Source organism: Odocoileus virginianus, chromosome 24 (genome assembly GCF_023699985.2).
Source record: "Odocoileus virginianus isolate 20LAN1187 ecotype Illinois chromosome 24, Ovbor_1.2, whole genome shotgun sequence".
Taxonomy (NCBI): domain Eukaryota; kingdom Metazoa; phylum Chordata; class Mammalia; order Artiodactyla; family Cervidae; genus Odocoileus; species Odocoileus virginianus.
The window spans coordinates 41,496,402-41,516,626 of NC_069697.1; the positions used below are offsets into that span (position 1 = coordinate 41,496,402).

The 20,225-nt window shown below is 39.6% G+C and overlaps 1 long non-coding RNA gene and 1 other non-coding gene across 2 annotated transcripts in view; one reads left to right on the plus strand and one right to left on the minus strand.

Moving 5' to 3' along the window:
• The window catches only part of LOC139030858 (uncharacterized), a 34,846-nt gene extending 21,709 nt beyond the window's left edge, over positions 1 to 13,137 (plus strand). The window contains exons 2-4 of the long non-coding RNA XR_011483292.1: positions 2,510 to 2,561; positions 12,302 to 12,469; positions 12,762 to 13,137. This is a non-coding gene — a long non-coding RNA (uncharacterized lncRNA). The remainder of the gene's footprint in view (positions 1 to 2,509; positions 2,562 to 12,301; positions 12,470 to 12,761) is intronic.
• On the minus strand, positions 12,732 to 12,935 carry LOC139030956 (small nucleolar RNA SNORA73 family). The gene has a single exon (XR_011483391.1). It is a non-coding gene; the product is annotated as a small nucleolar RNA SNORA73 family (small nucleolar RNA).
• Positions 13,138 to 20,225: the final 7,088 nt, after the last annotated feature.

Genomic DNA, 20,225 nt, shown 5'->3' on the forward strand with positions numbered 1-20,225 from the left:
GATGGTGTCATTGACGCGATGGATATGAGTTTGAGTATAGGCTCTGGGAGTTGGTGATGGACAGGGAAGCCTGGTGTGCTGCAGTCCATGGGTTGCAAAGAGTCTGACACAACTGAGCGACTGAACTGAAGTTTATATAATTTAATTTTTACTAATAACTGTGTTTAACAGCTGCCTTACAAAATTCCTTAAATTTTAACAATTGGCTGTCTCGAGCAGATAGGAGCCAACTCCTCCTTACCATTGTCATTACTTCCTTTCGCTACAGGTCCTTCCAGCCGAATCTCCAGGGACCAGTCTTTCTTTTTCCTAAGCAGGGCTCTAATTAGAAGCTCTGGGTCAGTTGCCTTTTGAGGTAGCTTTAGCTCTCTCATTATGTCAATATGTTTTAATCTTTGTGATCCAGCCCTCAGTACTCAAGTTTGTACTTTGTTTGCAACAACCAAAGGGTCCTACGTATACAACCATCCCTCCAGACAGTGCTTTTTGTCCTGAATACTGGTTTCTCTCTGATACCTTCTTTACTCAGGGTTGTTTGAGTTATGTAAGTTCTGCTGTTTAAAATGGGGCACCATTCACATATGGACTGCTTACCCGGCAATCATGCTGTGTTGCTTTCTGTTGCTCACCTGTCCTGCTACTGCTTGCATATGCGTGCTGGCACGTAGACTTGCTTTGGCTCTACTCCTTGGTTCGTCTGTCCTGCATATGCTCTTACTTTGGGATCTACCTTTGGACTCAGGGTTCTTTTTGCTTCACTAACTGAAACCTGGCCTCATTCCATGATCTGATTATAGGGCTGTTTGGCTTCCTGGCTTTGGCCTTGTCAACTACAACTCAAATTCAAATGCTGATAAACAGCAGCATGAGAAATTGAGCTGATTTAAGCAGGTATTGCTATTTTAGTGTGATTAATATCTGCCAGTAGTGGCAAAAATCACCCCTCTCTTGCTTCTAAACAACTCCTGAAGATTCAAGAGTGCTGAGAGTTCTGAAGGGGGCCTAGGTTAAAATAATGGAGCAACTGAATTCAACAAATGGTGGCTCCTCCCCAGCTGTCAGTTCAAAGAAGTTTCCAAAGAGACTGAGTAACCATTGGGTCCTTTATCAGTTGAGCTTCTCCTTGCTGCTGCCCAGAGGGAGGATGTGTGGGATAAATCTAGGCTAAGCACTAGATGGTTTTGAAATGCACAGTCTTATACTTTTCTGCTCTTTGAACTTAATAAAATCAAGGTTCTTCATTAAGAAAAGGGGTTTGGCATTTTTCTTTTTGTTCAATTGATATTATCACTAATAGTGATACAGAACTAATGTGAATAGATTTCAGCCTTGAATATTCTTGAATGATTTAGGAAACTTGCAATTTGCAAAAAACTGCAAGGGAAAAGGCATGCTAAAAAATTCAGTTAGTTCTCTCAGAGGGAATAAAAAGTTGTAGTTGTTAGTACAGGACTCATGCTATTGGTTGGAGGTGAGAACTTACTCCTGTGCCTCAGGTTCCACTGATGCTCCGCCCCTGCTTTGAAGTGACTGGGGCAGTTCCCAGTCCAGGAAAGGTTTCTGAGCTTATCACTGAAGAGAGAGAAAGAAAGAAAGAAAGTGGTCTTGCAGCCGTGTCCTACTCTTGGGACCCCAAGAAGTCTTTTCAGTCATGTCCTACCCTTGCCTGCCAGGCTCCTCTGTCCATGGGATTTTCCAGGCAAGAATCCTGGAGTGGATACTTCTCAAGGGGATATATCTCCAGGGGATATTCCTGACCTAGGGATTGAACCCGAGTCTCAGACACTTTACTGACTGAGCCACCTGAACAGAGAGAATCCTTGTTAACTCAAAGATTGATTTTCCCACATTCCAGGAGAGCAGTTACGTTTAATGAGATACTGAATATCTGTCCTGGAATAGGAAATTGATTTTCTGAAGAATATTTTGATTCTCAGACTATTTCCGTAGAAGGAGAAATACTAATACCTTAAACTTTTCCCTGGACAAGAAATAAACAACTGAGTGAAGTTAGAGTGCTTTCTGAATCTTACCTTCTTATTGAAGAAAAGGTGCCCAGCAGGGTCAGCTTTGTGGGCATGTGATGTGTACCCACAAAGTCCTGCGCTTAGAAGGGCTCTGCACTTTCATGCTGTTGCCATTTGGAATTCTTAATTTTGAGCAGGAAGCCCCGCATTTTCATTTTTCACTGGGCCCAGCAAATGGTAGAGCCAGGTCTGATGGCAAGAGAGATGAAGAAAAGTCTTCCTAAAGAGTTGTGTTTTTTTTTTTCCTTTTTCCTGGAGCACTGCAAGAATGCACCAGAAGAACACTGAAAACATGCCTTTTAAAAAGTTATAATTTTTATTTATCCATCCAGGCAAGAGTAAACTGAGAATATGGTAATCACAAGTAATGTTGTAAACATCCAAGTGTGTGTAACAACTAACATTTATATGGTGCTCATTACTATGTGCCAGGCTTTGTATATATTAACTCACTTAATTATCATTGTATCCCCATTTTGCAGTTGAGAATATGAGGCACAGAGAGGGTGAAAAATAACACCAAAGATCACATAGGTAAGTAAATAGAAAAGTCTAGATATAAACTAAAGCAGTATGGCTTCAGAAATTTTTTAGTGTATTATGTCTTCTTTCTACTAAATGGAATAATGACATTGGTTTGCTGAGAGATGCTTTGCACTATTTCTTTTTATCCTGGTTATTATTTTTGAATTCAGGGGGAAGTGATGAGCTAGGGCCCTTTAAAAGCCTAAGCCGATGTGCACTTGTACACTAATAGTGAAATGCACCATAGGGCAAACACATCTTTTCCTTTGGAACATCAACTACTGACTGTTTATAAAGGGGAAAGTACTGAGCATATCACACTTCAGTGTCTCATGACTGACATTTGATTTTGACTTAAAAGATTTTTACCTACACTACTAAGCTTACATGCTAGAGACCACATGCTCATTCTTGGATGTTTATACTATACTTTTTTCCTGTCAAGGAATTGGAAATTTGGCTCATACTTGTTGGATATGTTAAATGATCCCGTGAAACCATATTTAATTTTTTTTAAAATTATTTATTTATTTATTTTTTCATTTATTTTTATTAGTTGGAGGCTAATTACTTTACATCATTACAGTAGTTTTTGTCATACATTGAAATGAATTAGCCATGGATTTACATGTATTCCCCATCCCAGTCCCCCCTCCCACCTCCCTCTCCACCCGATCCCTCTGGGTCTTCCCAGTGCACCAGGCCCGAGCCCTTGTCTCATGCACCCAACCTGGGCTGGTGATCTGTTTCACCCTAGATAATATACATGGTGAATCCATATTTAAATTAAAGAGTCTTTCCTCAATTTTATTTTTTAAAATCTGTGTAGGCATCAGAGCATATAGGTTGAAAGGATGAGCTCTAGTATCCTGTGGCTACTTTTCTGGCCCTGAGATTTGCTTTTGTATTAAGGATAATAAAAACACAACTACATGGCTACTATGAGACTAGGAAGTACCTAGCACTTCTCAGAACATGGTTAACACTCGGTATAGATGAATCTGTTCGGTTCAGTTGCTCAGTCGTGTCTGACTCTTTGTGACCCCATGGACTGCAGCATGCCAGGCTTCCCCGTTCATCACCAACTCCCAGATCTTGCCTAAATTCATGTCCATCGAGTCGGTGATGCCATAATTGATTTATAAAAACTGGTATAGAATAGTGCAATTATATCTTAGGGATATAAATTCTCTGAGACTCATTTCATTCAGCATAAAATAAAGATAAAAACACCCATTTCATAAGGTATTATAAGGATTAAATGTGTATGAAATGCTTAACATAAGGCCTGACATATAGTAAGTTCTTACTAAGTGGGAACTTCTATTATTCATTTGAACTTTTTATCTATAATGTAGGTCTAGATCATTTCACAATAGAATTTTGGACCCAGTATAAAACCATTCTATTTTTAATAGTATTTTTCATCTTTTTCTTCTTTGTAGGACACATCCTGTTAGGAGAATGAGATATATATTGGTTTTTACTGTGCAGCGATACTTTTTTGTAGTAACTGCCTTTTAAAAATACCCTTTGGAAAGATATGTTGGTCTTTTTCCAACAGTCCTCTTAAAAGGGACTATTAAAATAATGCATAGAAGAAATAATATTCATTCATTATTAATACCTTGTAGCAGTGATTATATCAGCTCAGCCTGGCCATCGATCAGCCCTTAGAGACCTTGCTTCAAGCAGAGCTCAGTGAGCAGACATCAGAGGAAAGGCAAAGAGCACGTCTTCTCCTATCAGCTCCAGATCTTGCTTCTGTACCTTCAGCTCTTCTCCACTGGCCCCTTTCTTTCCTTCCACCAGTATGCAGGGGTATATTCCACCTCAAAAACAAGAAACAACCATTTTCCTTTCAGGCTTGTTGCTCCATTGAAGTACTTTCCCCTCTCTTTGACTGTTGACCTTCAGCTAAAAGTGGGTTTCACTTCCTTAACATCTCTTAGCTCCTTTCTTTCACTGTCTTTCACCATTAGGACTTTCCAGAAATCTTAAGAACCCTGAAAGCATTCAGTTCAGTTCAGGTCAGTCACTCAGTCATGTCCAACTCTGCGACCCCATGAACTGCAGCACGCCAGGCCTCCCTGTCCATCACCAACTGTCAGAGTCTACCCAAACCCAGGTCCATTGAGTCGGTGATGCCATCCAACCATCTCATCCTTTGTCATCCCCTTCTCTCCTGCCCTCAATCTTTCCCAGCATCAGGGTCTTTTCAAATGAGTCAGCTGTTTGCATCAGGTGGCCAAAGTATTAGAGCATTAAGAATCTCTTAATCACCAAGGTGTTCACTGACTTTTTCTTAGTCTTCATTTTTCTTATATACATTATGATGTTGAAGTCTTGATATTTTATTAGAATCTGGGACATTGTTTGTCCCTAATTTTTTGACTTTTGATTTGCTCATAGAAAATGGCAGTGATGCCCACTTTGCATCAGTGCACTAATAACTAGTGATGTTAAGCATCTTTTCATATTCCTGTATTTTATGGCCATTTTTTGATTGAGTTATTTGTTTGTTTTATATTAAGCTGTATGAACTGTTTGTCTATTTTGGAGATCAATCCCTTCTTGGTAGCGTTGTTTGAAAATATTTTCTCCAGGCAATAGATTGTCTTTTATTTTGTTGATAGTTTCCTTTGCTGTGCAAAAGCTTTTAAATTGAATCAGGTCCTTTTGTTTGTTTACTGTTACTTCCATTACTTGCAAGAGATGGATCCAAAAAATATTTCTGTGATTTCTGTCATAGTGTTCTGCCTATGTTTTTCTCTAGGGGTTTTACAGTATCTGGTCTTACATTTAGCTCTTTAATTCATTTTGAGTTTATTTTTTCATGTGGTGTTAGAGAATGTTCGAATTCATTCTTTTACATGTAGCTGTCCAGTTTTCCCAGCATCACTTATTAAAGAGACTGTCTTTTCTCCATTGTATATTCTTGCCTCCTTTGTCATAGATTAATAACCACAAATGCATGGGTTTATTTCTGGGTTTTCTCTTCTGTTCCATTGGTTTATATGTCTGTTTCTGTGTATTACCATAATGCTTTGATAACTGTAGCTTTGTAGTGTAGTCTGAAGTCAGGGAGCATGTTTCCTCCAGCTCTGTTCTTCTTGCTAAAGATTGTTTTGGCTATTTGGGCTATTTAGTATTTCCATATAAATTAAATTTTTTTTTGTTCTAGTTCTGTGAAAAATACAATTGGTAATTTGATAGGGATTGCACTGAGTCTATAATTCTTCCATTGCAAAAACATGGTATATTTTTCTATTTGTGTCATCTACAGATTTCTTTATATTTTCAAACACATTTCTTACCACCTTTACAAGACTGAAAGATTCTTGAAGGTAGTGACCCATGTATTTATTATTTATCTCAGTACCCCAATGACATCTTAGAGAATATCTTATAAATAGTAACTTCACACACACAAAAAATAGTAACTGCACAATAAATGTTGGAGGATTTTTCATAACTGAGGATGGCTGAAGGATTGGGGAAAATATAGTGTGAAAACACTTTATTATATTTTGAAAATATGAGACTTTTCCTGATTGTGATATATGAAACCTTCTTCATACACATAAGATTGAGGAATTATTTTCTTTGTATTTAGGATGCTAGGATGCTTAATCTCTTACATAAATAACTTTCGTTTGTGATCTCTAGAGACATTTCTCATTGCTTAAGTACCAGAAACTGTTGGTTGTAGTGGATTTGTAATTGTTTGATGATCACCTTTATAATGTGTATACTCATATCTTGAGCAAAAATAGCATAAAGAGTCAATGATTATATTATAGAGAAAATAACAAAAGTTTGTTTCTGGAACATTTCTTCATATTTTTTGACATTTTGTTGAAATAAGGAAACTCAAGCTTTATCTAAGAAATAGGACTCTGATAAAAACCTGAGAATAATCTTGTTGCAGAGTTAAAGTGAATTAAAAACTGGGCCAAGAGGAGAGCTTTAGTTCAGTTTCAAATATCTGACAAAATTGGGAAATTGGATAGAAGGAGTTTAGGAAATTGTACTGGATGAAAATATACTGATGTTTTGTATTTGTTCCAACATAAAAGCATCTATTTCCCTCACAGAGAGATGGATATGTAATGGCCTCAAATCTAATGGAAGTGCTCATTTCCAGGGGTATTGTAGTTTTGAAATGGGTTTGTTTGAGGATTCTGGGTCTAATTTCATATTATTAAACTCTGAAATTACAGAAGCCTTTCTGAAGTATTCCGTGAGCTCCAGAATGGTCTCACAGTGCACCATGAGCTTGTTGTGTACAAAATTTGAAGGGCTTGTTGCAATACAATTCCTTTTGATACAACCAGTGCTCTATCTTCGGTTTTGCCTTTCCTATGGACTGGTTCTTTCTCTTGGCATCAGAGCTCAGCCTGGATGATGGAGTGGCAGCCACTAAGGTTTCAAAAGCAGGTAATAGGGCAGAGATTTCCCTGGTGGCTCAGATGGTAAAGAATCTGCCTGCAATGCAGGAGACCCAGGTTCAGTCCCTGGGTCGGGATGATCCCCTGGAGAAGGGAATGGCTACCCACTCCAGTATTCTGGCCTGGAGAATCTCATGGATAGAGGAACCTGGCCAGCTACAGTCCATGGGGTCATAAAGAGTTGGTGAGAGACCACGCACACATGCATGACAAGGTCAGGGTTTGAAGGTAAGACTTGTGTTTGAATGCTAATTCTATCACCTAGGAGCTTTGTGGCCCTGGTTCAGTTGTCTAGCTTCTCAAGCGGCATTTTCCCCATCTGCTGAAAGACTTCATCAATGTTAAGAGCTTAGTGTGGTGCCTGGCACAGAGAGCACACACTTAAAATGTATGCTAGTAGTGTTAATAGCAACCAGAAATTAGTTTTTCTTCAAGAAAATAGCCTTGGATTTATCCTGAGGATGATTTGAAAAAAATGATTGTGTGGATGTGGACATTTTTCTTAGAAATATTTTAAGAGGAAACTTGGTGGTGTGTATCTAAAGGGCCTGCCCAACTTTGCCCAAAAGATACACGGGTATCAGTGCCTCCAAATAGATACACTAATGGTGTTATGGAGCCCCAGATACTGTCCACCAAATTCATTGTGGGCAGGAAGAGGGTCTATTTTTAAGGGGAGCTAAGAGGACTATAATTGGTTAAAAATAGGATTCTCCTCCATCTTCTCTGTGCCACTATTCACCCTCCACTTTTCTATCCACCCCCACTTTTCCTGAATTCCTCTTATCACCTCTGTTCTCTCCCCTCTTCTCTTTCTCTGCTTTAGAATTGGTACATATTGTGAAAGAGAAAATACTTGACACCATCCCCAGAAAGTCAGTGGTGGGGGTAATGCATTTTTAATCCTGAACACCTGGTCTCCTTTTATTTGGCTGCCAGAAAGTTTTTTGATTATTCAAAAAAGTCCTCTTGCTGGTGCTCACAAATGACTAAAAAGGTTAATAAATTTCAGACTCTGCTTGGTAATCCACGGCGATAGAACTCTGCAAACACAGACTTTTCTTTTTAAGTTGAATCTGACATTATGAAAAGCTACCCCTCTCTTCCCACACTCAAAGTATTTATCTAGGCTTTGAACACTGGGTAACAGAAGTGTGGCAAGGGAGCTAACATTAATCGTGGGTCTGCAGTGCAGAGAGAATCTCACATTACCTCATTTAGTGTTCATGACAGCCCCATGGGGAAAGCATCACAATTTCCATATTTCATAGGTGAGACCATGGGGGGCTTCATTGTGCCCCATCAGAGAGGGACTCACTGCAGTGCAGTTTCCCTAAGCAATGGTGACCCAGTGCAGTTTACCCGTCTTATTGCAATGCCTTGATTCAGATGCCTCTCTGTCCTCCATGCAGCGTCGGTTATGACGACATGTAGCTCCCAATTCTGTCCACCTTCTGTAGTCAGTCAGTTCTTGGGACCATGGTCAAGTGCTGAAACCATCTTTCGTAGGAAATGGTGATGGGAAATTGATATCCCCTCTTCCCGGCAGTATAACCACAACATTTATCTCCCCAAATCTTTCTTTTGCTCTGATCACATCGAGGCAGGTCTGCAAGTCCCTTGGTGTTGAGGTGGTGGAGATAGCAGGGAGGGGAGGGATGAGAGTGGGTGATGTTATCTGTGTGGCTTTCACCTTCCCGTTCCTCAGTCTCCTTTCTGTATGATGGAAGAATAACAGTACTTACCTTTAGACTGTTTTGAGAAGCAAATGAGATAGTGTACACGGTAGGAAGTGCTATTATCTCCATTTTCCAGACGGAGAAACTGACACCCAGATGAGTTAGATAACTGCCCAAGGTCACTTATCTAAGTCGCCTCAAAATCGATGCTCTTAGCCATTCTCCTATGGTGGGACTTCTCAGCCTTTTTCATATCTTGGCACATGGAAAATTATATTACTCATACGACATGGGGGGAGAATGAATGGGACAGCTCAAGCCTTGAGGTAATTGGTCTGTGGGGCTCTGACCACCCCAAGCTCCTGGGCAACTGGTATTCTGCTGTACTGGAACAGAGAATTGGAGCTGCTACCCAGGCCAAGGATGTTAGTAAGTATGTCTTCCTGGAGAAAATGAGGACTTATCTGGAAAGTTTTATAAAATTTAGTAGTGAAGGGAAGGAATGATAGTGGGTGAGAGGGACTGTTTAATTTTCTCTTCTGAAAAAGGGAGACCACAAGAATATCTATGTCACACGGTACTTAAAAACTAAATGATGGGAGGTACAAGGAAAAGCTTTTGTAAAATGTGATAATTTTAGCTTAAAGAAAAAGAATAAAATACTTGAAATCATAAGAATGAGTTAGGCATAGTGGTTATAGAGATGGAATGTTTCTACTAACCATTGACTTGGGGAAAGTTACTGTTTTAATAGGACAGACCTCCCTCCCTTCCTTCCTTCATCTTAAACCAAATAAAATGGACATTAGCTTCCTCCAAGGTTTGTTATAAGGTTGAACCTATTTTCATTACGTAACCAAAGCAAGTGGAAATAAGACCAAGGATCCTATAAACCCAAGTAGTCCAGCGTTACCTGAGGAAACGGCATGCCAGGCTGTCTCTATAACATGGGTGTCTCTGGTGAGGATTTGCTCTGACAGGCAAGGCAGTCAGGCACAAGCTGGACCCAGAAACAAAGTTTGGTCAGTGGAGGAGAGGGACCATCAGCCAGGTTGTCTCCTCCCAGGGCCTGATGTCCTGTGTTGACATTTTCTTTCCTGAGTTTACTGTAAAATTCAAGTAACTTGCACAAATGCATCAATATTTTAAAAGCTACCAATCCTACATATTAAAAAAGAAGGTCTACAATCTTTAGTAATCTTTACTATAGCACATATTCATTATTTATGAGCCCTCAAAGGAGAAATTCCCAGTGTCTAGAAATCTAAGTGCTATACGATGGTGGCTTTGGGATAGTTAACCACCACACAATTGCTTTGAAAAACCATCACCGAGTGACTTCAGCAGGTTAACTCTGAAAGTCATCATGGCTTTTTGTCTTTCATTATCTGGACCAAGCTAAAGGATAGAATTTTCTCTGATGTGACATTCTTGTAGTCAGAGTTTTAACCAGATACCCTCCTTGAAATTTGACTCTGATGTTGTAATGCTCATTATATCTTGGTAAAGATGACTCATTCTTTGAGGCTGAATGCAAATGTCACCTCCTCTGTGAACCAGTCCCAACACTTTGAGCAGGGTTAATTGCTCCCATGGAACTTGGTATATACCTCTATTATAGCATCATTACAACACAGTGTCTTAGCTATTCTTGTGTTTGTTTACCCAATAAACTATGTGCTCCCTGGGGATAGGGGTGGTGTAAGGATGGTTCTTGGTCTAGGAGACACTTACTTGATGATTGTAGAATTAAAGAGTATATCTGTCATGGACAGAGGAGCCTGGTGGGCTGCTGTTTATGGGGTCGCACAGAGTCGGACACGACTGAAGTGAATTAGCAGCAGCAGCTGTCATGGATATTATATTTAAAATATAGATAAATTTGTGCACTTCTACAAACTCAGAAAAAAAAATGTTCAAGAGACTGTTGCTATCCAGATATAGAACTGGAAAAAAAAACCCTCAAGAGTTTTAGGAAGTTGTCATCTTAAAATCCCACTAACTGGAGAGATTCAAGAAAGGTCAACAATATGTCAAGATGAATGAGTGAATTAATGAATGAGTGAAGCTTTTTGTGTTATTTAGTGTGTGTTTGATTTATGCCTATATTTAAAGCTAGAAGCCAGGGAAAAGGAAAGGGACAGGTTTGATATTTATTGGTTGACCTCTGACCGCTAGGTTGTATATTAGATGATTCGTATGATGTGATTTTTCTTTGGGTATAACTCCCCTGTTGGTTGGGTCATATTAGCTTCTTTTGTCAAATGGGAAAACTGAATTTTGCAGGTTCAATCATGTGAACAGTCACTCCATCTAGTAAGTGACGAAGCCAGAATCCAAACCCAAGTCCCAAAAAAGTTCTTGTTTTTATTGTTCAGTGGCTAAGCTGTATCTGACTTTTTGGAACCCCATGAACTGCAGCACGCCAGGCTTCCCTGTCTTTCACTATCACTCAGAGTTTGCTGAAACTCAAAAAGTTCTTAGTGTATGTCGTTGTTGCTGTTTAGTTGCTAAGTTGTGTCTGACTTCTTTGTGACCCCATGGACTATAGCCTGCCAGGCTCCCCTGTCCATGGGATTTTCCAGGCAAGAATACTGGAGTGAGTTGCTATTTCCTTCTCCAGGGGATCTTCCCAACCCAGGGATCAAACCCACGTCTCCTGTTTAAGGTGGATTCTTTACCACTGAGCCACTAGGGGCTCCCAGTGTGTGTCTATGTATGTTAAAAAAAGGGGGCGGGAAAAACTCAGCAGTTATTATGATAATTTAGGACAGCCCTCACGTCGTAGCCTACATTTTTCCCCCTTAAATATCTAAGGAAAAGGTGAGTCAGTTGGCGCTTGAAGTGGGCAACATGTGTGATGTTTCAGGAAGTGACTCAGACTTAGAAACCTGGGTAGAGAGCCTGGCTCTCTTACTTTCTAGTGGTGTGTGTGTGTGTGTGTGTGTGTGTGTGCGTGCTGGTTGCTCAGTTGTGTCTGACTCTTTGCAACTCCATGGACTATAGCCCACCAGGCTCCTCTGTCCATGGGGATTCTCCAGGCAAGAATACTGGAGTGGGTTGCCATTATCTTCTCCAGGGGATCGTCCCAATCCAGGGACTGAACCCAGGTCTCCCACACTGCAGGCAGACACCTTAACATTTGAGCTCCCTGGGAAGCCCCTTCTAGTACTGTGGACCTAGGCAGGTTGTTTACCATCCTTGAGCCTCAGTTTCTCGAGCTGTAACATGTAAAAGCACAGTGCTGATCACATTTGTATCTCACAACGTGTGAGGATGAAACGAGAGAATGCATTCAGCACTCAGCCAAGGGTTTGGCAGACATTAATGCTCAATGCACTCTTGGCATAATTACTCAAATGCGCTCTGTTTCTTGCCCGAAGTCAGTAGAGACAATTGCTCATCTTCCTACTTTCTTAATGTTCAGCAGTTGCAATCATAGAGCAAGTGGAAGAGAGGTCTTTTGCTCTGTGACCCGCAGTCAGAAAGTGGGGTTTGGAATCGTTTGATAGGAGTTTGGTTACTGGTTCTGCGTTGTGGTTTTGATGAGAAACTCAGTTTCTCTGGACTCAGTTTTCTTGTCTATAAAGTGGCGATCAGAACTGCATCTTTCTTACAGAATTCTTGCCAGGCTTACTTGACAAGTGGTAAGATGAGGAGCACATGGAAGGACACCTAACCTGGTCTGAGAAGACTGAGGAGAGTCTTCTTGAAGGCCGTGGAGTCCTTGTGGATCCAAGTGCAAAAAGAGAGGAGCCTTGTCAACTAGGACACACTGATACCAGTGGTAACTATGCTATCATTTCAATAACATATGTAACTGACATTTAAACTTCGTTCAGACTACATTTTCCACTCTACTGGTTTCACTTTCTGTCATTAAATTTTTCTTTCTTTTTTTAAAAAACTTTTTCTTTCTTTCTTTCTTTTTTTTTTTTAATAATAATCAAAAGAGGGAAAACCTTAACCCAACTGCACAGCAAAACAGGTTAAAACAATTAAAAAAATTCACTTCGGAGCAAACCAGATCCAGATAGATTGCTCTAGACAGCTGTTTCCTGCATGGTTTTTCTCCCCAGTCGTTGTCCACAGGACTCTGAGAAGACGTAGGAATATGCAGGCGCAGACTCAAGGCCCGGCTTCATCTCCAACGTTGTGGAAAGGGACTGTACATCACCGGGCAGAGCCCCATGCTCCCGTACGCTGCCTGGACAGAGCCCGGGGAGAGTGACCTCCCGGGGTATCCACGTTGGTCTGAATGTCATTAAATTTTTAAGGGGCGGAATACTGTGATTTTTTTTGGGGGGGGGTGGGTTGTTGGACTGTAATTATCTCCACAATTTGGTTTATCATTTTTCTGAAGGTGTTTCTAGTACAAGTTTATTATTTTGCAGTGTTATCAGCTCAATTATCAGCTGTGTAATACAAGAATCTGAATAAATATAGACCATGTAATTCTTTCTGGACTTCATATTGAATGGGAGAGAGAGACAAAATACACATACCTTAGATTTGATCCTGAGTTATTCCTTGGGTGTCAGTAAGACTCTGAAGAGCATATCACATTAATTTACCAGGTCACTAGGGTTTTCATTAGACTGCTGGACTATAAGTAACTCCCCAACAGTGGAGCGGAAATGATGTAACATTCCTTCTCTCCCCCAAGAGGGCTTAGCTACCAGAGAGCAATACTCATTTGCAAGTGTCTGGCTGTTGTGTGCTGGTACTGTGCATAAGGTCAAGTTTTGGATTAACCTTTGAGTTGAAAAGGAAATAACAAACCAACAAGGGTGTCTTCCTGAACATTTTGCTTCCTAGGGAAAACTATTTTATGTGGAATTTACCTAGTATACCACATAAAAATTTTTAGCATGGAATATCTAGCACAGTGTATAAATTTATTTCCCTTGAGTTGCTTAAATGTCATCATGTTTGGTACAAAATTGGAAATACCTTGTTCTGCAAATATCCTTGCCAGCGCTTCTCTGTCATGGTTTTATATACAGTGGTGCCATCTGCATAGGAAAGGATAATTGAGTAACTACCTAGTGAATACAAACACAGAGCGAACCACAAGAGATGATTCAGAAAGCTTTTATTCTGTTTTGTTATCTTTTAAAGTCAGCTTATCTGTCCAAAGAATTTAGAAAATTCCCTCTACTGTTTCCAACTGATTTTGTCTGAACTGTTTCTGTGAGATCCACTGAACAGGCTATCCTGGGATAAAGTGGATTTGTTGGAAGAACAAGTTGGAACAAACTGCTGCTTTGTGGATCTTACAAGTTTTTACTAGACTGTAAGCTTCCTGAGGGCACAGACTGTATTGCATTTTCCTCCTAATCACTTCTGGGTCAGGAATATAGGGTGTGTGTGTGCGCTCAGTCATTTCAGTCATGTCTGCCTCTTTGTGACTCCGTGGACTGTAGCACCCCAGGCTCCGATGTCCAGGGGATTCTCCAGGCAAGAATACTGGAGTGGATTGCCATGCCCTCCTCCAGGGCAGGAATGTAATAGGCATCCTCTAAATAGTTATTGAATTAATTTAAATTCAGTTTATTATAAAAGTCACTTCTGGGCCTCCTAAAAGTCAGACAGTGGTTGAAAAGCATATTCTTGGAAGTAGTTTTCTTTTTTTTAAAAAATTAAATCTGGTTTTCATATCCTAAAACCAGATGGGGATCCATGTATGTTGTGGAAACATGGGTGTATATTTGTGATATAAAATTAAGGTTTGTGATAAGGAAAGCAGCAGAAAAATGGTTTACATTTGGTAAATATGGTTAAAATGACCTGTTTGGTCTAACAGAATCCATATATATTAAGAGGTTTTGAAAACTGTTCTCATGGCTTTGGTAGATTATAGTGTTTACTTTCCTTTTCTCTTTTGACAGTTTTATTATTAAGTCAGCCTGAAAATGAGGCAAGGAGATACATGTGTGTGTAAACAAGAGATCAGTGAAATTTCACACTGATGAGTTCTGCTTAGTGTGATGAATTATAATGGCTATTAATTGAGAGCCTCATATGTGTAATAAGTCCTTAAATCAATAACATATTTCATGCATGCAAAACCCCTATGACTTAACCATTATTTCCATTTTTAAAGATTAATAAGTTGAGTTCAGAGATGTTTAATAACTTGCTCGAATTCACATAGTAAATGGCAAAGCTGAGATTCAAACCCCAAACTCTCTGACTAGTAAACTGATATTCTTCCTACGTATTGTGTTCAATGCAGGAGGCACCCATGCATGGTGATTCTTAAAGTGTCAAAACATCTTTTTCTTTTGGGACACCACTTGCCTGTAATTATTACCTTTAGAGTCTTTCTTTGAGCCTTAAGGCCAGATTAACTCTTTGTGTAGAGCAATAAAATATTACAGTGTCAGCTTCCAGTACTGGCATCATTTCCAGGGAAGTCAGTAACTGGACAGAATTGAGTCACCTTGAATAAAAGAAAAAAAGTGAAGTGAGAGGGTGTTTAATGCTTTGTCTTTTTTTTTTAAACGCAACTAATTAAGCAATTTGAATTCTGAGTAGAAAGAAACAAATGAAAATGTTATTTCACTTTTCAAACTATATTGAATTACTATACTAGAATTTTTACCATCAGGCAGTAATGAACCAGCAGGATGGAAGAGCTGCAGATGGAAGAGGTTGAGAAGGATTCTGTGTTTTATCAGTTGATATGGGAGCCAAGGTGGTGTTTTGACTGGGGAGGGAGTGACGACATAAGAAAAGCATTAGCTAGTTTCTAGTTGGTCTCCTTTTCTATGCACACAAAATAAAGCCAAATTTAAAATGATTTTTCAAAAACTGAAAAATCATTTAAATATCTGGCTTTTGGTTCACATGCTGTTCTACTCAAAAACAAGCAAAATAGCAAAACCAGGTCTGCTGAGATGGGCATCCAAATACTTAAGTTTCTTTTTACATTCTGTGCTAAGTATAGTGGTAAACCAAAGGAGTTCCCATCTTCATAGAGCTTATAGTCTAGACAAAAAAGACTTAGGTTCATATAACAGTATGTGAGGTCTTTCAAAGAGGCATCAGTCAAAGAAAATTCAGAAACGCAGCAGGAGAAAAATAGCTTGCAGAAGTCCCCTGGAGACTTTTGCCCAAGGCAGGGAGTGTTCAGAGGGACTGTGGGAAGACAAGATAATGGAGAGGAAAAATAAGGGCTCCCAGTGAAGTTTACAACTAGTTAGAGGTAATAACATCAGTAGGAGACTACAGTGCTCCAGTTGGGGCTGTTGATGTTATTAAACAATAAAGAATGCCTGGGCATTAAAGACTCTGGTTGGAATGGGTACCTTAGTGGTTTAATGCAAACTACCTTTTATTCAGGGGTGACTTGAGGCTGTGAACTTGTTACATCTACTTTCTGTGAAGAGGCTTTCATAATAGTTAAAATACACATATATTTTATTTATGTACCTTGAGGTGAAAGTCAGATAAAATGGACCATTGTAAAGTGAACATTTTCAGTGGCGTTTAGTATTTGTGCAGTGCTGTGCCACCATCACCTCTGTTCTGTTCTGTTGTCATCACTCCAAGAGGCAACCTCATACATATTAAATGTGATTGTTTCTCTGTCCCTTCTCACTGCCTCTGATAACTACCAATCTTTGATCTGTCTCTATGAATTTACTTATTCTGGATATTTATTAGAAATGGGATTATAAAATATATAATCTTTTCTGTGGCTTTTTTTCACTTGAAAGTGAAAGTGTTTGTCCATCAGTCATGTCTGACTCTTTGTGACTCCATGGACTGTAGCCCTAAGGCTTCTCTGTCCATATGATTCTCCAGGCAAGAATACTGGAGTGGGTTGCCATTCCCTTCTCCCAGGGATCTTCCAACCCAGGCATCAAACCAGGTCTGCTGCATTGCAGGCAGATTCTTTGCCATCTGAACCACCAGGGAAGAGGCACCTTTTTTTTTTTTTTAACTTAGCATAATGTTATTTCGAGTTTCATCCATGTTGCAGCATGTATCAGTACTTCTTTTCATGGCTGAGTAATATTCCATTAACACATATATCACACATTAATAGATGTTTGGGCTGCTTCTACATTTTAGTTATTGTAAGAGTGCTTCTGTGAACAGGTGTCCATTTGAGCTGCTTAACAAGATAGCACAGACTGGATAGCTTATAACAACGGAAATTTATTGCCCTTACTGCTGGAGCTCTGGGATCAGGGTGCCAGCATGGCTGGGTGAGCACCCTTTTTTTGTGTCATAGACTTCTTGTTGTATCCTCACATGGTAGAAGGGACTAGGGAGCTCTTTCGAATCTCTTTGATAAGAACACTAATCTCAGTCATGAGGGCTCCACATGTATCTCCTAAAGGTCCCACCTTCTAACATCGTTACATTGGGTTGTTGGGATTCCAACATGTGATTTTGGGGAACGTAAATAGTCAGGCCATACCAGGCCAAAGAAGTGTGTCCTGGACTTGTTTGAACACATATTTTCAGTTCTTTTGAGAGTATACATAGGAGTAGAATTACTGGGTCATTTGATAATTCTATGTTTAATTTTTTCTGGAAACACCAAATTGTTTTCCAAAGGAGCTGAACCATTTTACATTCCCACCAGCAATGTAGAAGGTTCCAGATGGTTCACAGCCTTGCCAACATTTGTTATTTCTGTGTTTTTTAAAAAAATTTTTATTATAGCTACCCTAATGGGTATGAAGTGGTACTTCATTGTGGTTTTGATCTACGTTTTCTTAATGATAGTATCTTTCTGTATGCTTGTTGACCACTGATATATCTTCATAAGGAGAAGATATATAAACATTTTAACTGGGTTGTTTTGTTGTTTTCATTGTTTAGCTGGCATACTAATTGTTGAGCCATGCACTCCAGCTGTTTCATGGTGCAAATCCAGCACTCACAGTAGTCTTAAATGTGGAGTGTGGCCGGGAGAAGAGAAAGCAAAGAGCCCAGGAGAGGGGGGACTTGGCATGTGGCTGAAAGGGTGCTGATCCGCAGCTTTATCTTCCTCAAAGACTTGTAGGTCTGATAACTCAGAAGAGGAAGTGATAGCTTTGGTATGGCACTTAGCTGGAGATCCCTTTCTAGAATCTATGAATTCAACTTTATTCTCACTGCTACTGTATAGCTCAATAACAAAGGGCTACCATTTTTTAGTGTACTTCACATACATATCTGAAACTTCATAGCCATGCCTCATTGGTGTTATTATCCTAATTTTACAGATTAGAAGCACTGAGGCTTGGGGAGATTGACTAACTGGTTCAAAATCACACCTTGAAGGAGGCTGAATGAGTAGGGATTCCATTCTCACAGGTACATGTCCTCTCCCATTACTCTATGAATGAGTTATCTCCTGCTTATATGTTTTAGTTTCCCAACCTTTTCCATTTCTTTAGTATTACTTTCCTCAATTGAGTCTCCACACTGCTGACATTGGGTTTTTTTTTCCCTAAAATGTAATTCTAAATTTTCTAAAACGTAATTCTGGTCATGCTGTGCTGTGCTATCCTTAGTCGCTCAGTCGTGTTTGCAAATCAGTCTTTGTGACCCCAAGGACTGAAGCACACCAGGCATGTCTGTCCATGGGGATCCTCCAGGCAAGAATACTAGAGTGGGTTGTCATGCCCTCCTCCATGGGATCTTCTCAGCCCAGGGATTGAACCCAGGTCTCCTTCATTGCCAGTGATTCTTTACCAGCCGAGCCACTGGGGACGCCCAAGAGTACTGGAGTGGGTAGCCTATCACTCCTCCAGGGGATCTTGCCAACCCAGGAATCAAACCAGGGTCTCCTGCGTTGCAGGCGGATTCTTTACCAGCTGATACCAGGGAAGCCCAATTCTTATCATGCCACATGCTTAATGTCTTTTAATGGTTTGTCATTCTTCAAGATCCCTGTCTTACCTTTCAAGTTACTATCTCTTGCTTTCCTCATCTGTACCCTACCTTATAGTCATGTCAAAGTACTCCCAATTTCTGGAATGTGTCAAGCTGAGTTGTTTCTTTCTGGTATGTTTTAAAGACTCCCCTCGCCTCCAGTACCACCTTATGAACTTTCCTCTATGCTCTAAAATGCACAAATATTGGCAAATGAGGTGGTCAGGGGAAAGAGAGCAAGCTGTCATTATTTACATACCTCACCCTGACTACCTGGAATAGCCAAGAGAATCAATTGGAAAACTAACAAGGCAGCTTAGTAGTCAGAGTCAAGATTAAAAAAAAACACAAGACAATAGATCTCCCAATCTCTAGCAGAAACCGGTTAGAAAATGTAATGGCAAAAAGGATCTGATTCAATGAAGCAGAAAAAATTATAAAATACCTAGAAACAGACTTAATAAAAATATGTAAATTCATATTTTTAAAAAGTTATAAACTGTTACTGAAGGATAGAAAAATAACGCCTGAATCCATGAAAATATACTCCATGTTTCTACACAGAAAGTTTAAGGTGTGGTTATGAGCCTGAGGTCTGGTGGTGTGAGTTTGAATGCCATCTCCAGCAATTCCTTCCTGGTCAAATCAGGAAAGTTGCCTGACTCTTCTAAGGCTTAACTTCCCTGTTTGTAAAAGGAGAGTAATAATATTAGTTAGCTCATGTATCAAGTATGAGAATCAAGTAAAATGATCTGACTAAATTAAATGATCTGTTTAGAGCATTCAGCCCAGTGCCAGGCACATAGTAAATACTTAATAGGTTATCTGTTATACTAAAGCTGCCAATTATCTTTAAGATACTCTGTGCATTTAATGCAACTCCAGTTGGGCATTTGTTTCTGTGTATGATTTGCAGTTTTACTGAGAGCTAATCTTTAGAGGGTATTTTTTGTTTATTTTCTTTTGTATTTTTGGAGTCATGTGTCTTCTGAATTGTGGATAAGTCTCAACAGAGGTGTTTTGGTTTTGCATTTGCTTTCGCTGGAGAGACATATATATGTCTCTCTCCCTCCCCCTTTTCATTCTTTCTTTTGTTCTTTTCGTCCTCTTTCTTCCTTCTTTCCTGCTTTAAGTTCATAAAGATATTCCTCTATATGTTAAATTGTATAGGTTTTATTGTTTTACCTTTCAGATATAGATTTATAATTCATTCGGGAGAAGATGGGGTTCTAGTGGAAGTTAAGTTTTATTTGTTTTTTTTCTATGAAGATTGACCCAATTGACCCAGAACTATTTCTTGAGAAGGCTGTTCTTTCTCCACCGCTCTATAATGTTGTCTTGATCATATATCCTTGAATCTCTTCTGGACTGTTTGTTCCACTGAAAAATTTGCTATCCTTTGTCAGTTCCATACTGTCTTAATCCTAAGTCCTGTTATCTGGTAGAGTAAATCTTCCCACCTTCATCTTCAAGACTGTTTTGGATATTTCTGACCTTTTCCTTTCCATATAATCTGAGAATCGGCATGTTAGTTTCCATATTAAAGAAAAAGCTGCTGAGATTGTGAATTGGAATTTCACAGAGTCTCTAGATCAGTTGGAGGAAAATTGACATCTTTACAACATTAAATTTTCTCATCCTTGAACATGGTACACTCCTACATT